The sequence below is a fragment of the Triticum aestivum genome, chromosome 3B (assembly GCF_018294505.1).
Source record: "Triticum aestivum cultivar Chinese Spring chromosome 3B, IWGSC CS RefSeq v2.1, whole genome shotgun sequence".
Classification (NCBI taxonomy): domain Eukaryota; kingdom Viridiplantae; phylum Streptophyta; class Magnoliopsida; order Poales; family Poaceae; genus Triticum; species Triticum aestivum.
In genome coordinates, this window is record NC_057801.1 from 809745871 (window position 1) to 809748073 (window position 2203).

Sequence of the window (2203 nt, forward strand, 5' to 3'; positions counted from 1 at the left end):
CCCAATTTTGCTGGCCCGGCCCTGTCGCTATAACCCAGGTGAATGTCGTGAACAAACCGACGGGCACCATCTAGACCAGGTGCGGCTATGTCCTACTTCCTGGGCGGATCCTATTTGGCACTTTAGCGCCCGTTCGCTAACAGGCGCCTGACGGACGCGTCTAGTTGGGTTCGGCCCATCTAACGTGTTTTTTAAGGGAAAAAAAGAGAGATGTTGGTTATTCGAAACAGCAACCTCCGTCTTCAAGGTAAGCTGGTATAGCCACCAAGCGCGAAGTGGTAAACTAGAGTTTGTTTCTTTTCCTTTTCCTTTTTTTTGTTTTCTGTTTCTTCTTCTTCCAGGTAGATGAATTGTTTGCAAGTACGTGAATGTTTTCTTCAAATCGATGAACCTTTTCAAATTTGATGAACCTTTTTTCAATTTCAATGAATTGTTTTTCGAAATCGGTGAACTTTTTTTTCAAATTCGATGAACTTTTTTTCAAATCATTTTTTTTCAGTTTTGATGAACTTTTTCTAAATTGATGAACTATTCTCAAAATTGATGATTTTGTTTCAAAATCCGCGAACTATTTCTCAGATTTTATGATTTTTTTTCAAAATAAATGAACTTTTATTCAAAATTGGTGAACTTCTTTCAAAATCAATAAAGTAATTTGTGAACTTTTTTTCAAAATTTCATGAAATTCATCCTAAATTTTGTGAACTTTTTTTCAAATTTGTGAAGATTTCCCACATTCACGATTTTCTTTCAGTCTGTGCGAACCTTTTAAATTTTATTAACTTTCTTCAAATTCACGTTTTTATATTGTGCATTCACTTTTTATTTTTTCCATTTTATCATAAAATAATATGCATAATAGGCTAGGTATATTATAAGGTCCTTTTGTCCTCAGACTGAACAACTAAGGGAGATTGTCCTATAGGCTGTGTTCGAAGGTTTGGGTACGTGCCGTCATAAATCGAATCTGGCTTTACGACATTTTCGAGCGTGTTTACACGGTCAGAGATCGAATCCTGGCTCTACCACATTTTCGAGTGTATTTACGCGAGGCGTCCGAGCACCATTATCGCTGGCCGGCGCCTTATGCGCCGAATCCTGTGAGGCGGTAGCTGACGTCGCCTCAAGCGCCTCTTTAATGGGCCAGACCAGCACTCATTCGTCAGCTGCTTAACGCTCACTAGTGGTTAGTAGGTTTGCTTCGTTTATTTTTATTTTCAGTTATTTTTTCAACTTTTGTTTATAGTTTAATTTTAAATGCATTCAATTTTTTCTTAAATTTTTAGAAAGTTCACCGCACATTCGAATGTGCTGGTGTGGCTTTCCCACATTTTTTAGTGTTTTTACGCGGTCAGAGATCGAATCCGTGCTCTACCACATTTTCGAGCGTTTTTACACGAGGCGTGCGAGCGCCAGTATCGCTAGCCGGCGCCTTACGCGCTGAACAGGAGCTCCCCACTTCCTATGAGGCGGTACCTGGCGTCGCCTCAAGCGCCTCCTTAATGGGCCAGACCGGCACTCATTCGCTAGCTCTGCCTAAGCTCACTAGCGGTTAGCAGGTTTGCTTCATTTAGTTTTTCCACTTTTGTTTATTTTTATTTTTTAATATATTCAGAAAATTATATTTCTTAAATTTTGAAAAAGTTCACTTCACATTAGAAAATGTTCTTGTAATGTAAACAATTGTTTAGAAAATGTGCTTATCATTCAAAATAAATTTTCTTGTAATTTGAAAATGGGTGGCATGTTTAAAAATATATTCAAGATATTTTTATTAAAATTCCATGACATTGAAATAAAACTAGCATATTCATAAAATATATCAGTTTCATCCCAAAAAGTGCTCACATGTTTAAAAATATGTTTCAGGACATGTCTAAAACAAGTGTTCATGAAATGTAAAATTTGGCTCACCAGTTTTCTTAATAATGTCTGAATGTTTGAAATTTAAAAAATGTCGACATATTCAAAAATATGTTAATGATATTTTTTAGACAATTCATGATAACATAAAAGGTTTTTCATGTAATTCTTAAAACGTGTTCGTATCATTCAAACAAATGTTCATGAAATGTTAAATTTCGTTCACACAATTTTTGAAAAATGTTTGTACCATTCAAAAAACGTTTGTGCCCTTAAAAAAATGTTCATAAACACTAAGAAATGTGTGCATGTTTTACAAAAAAGTTTAATTTCAGTCTAG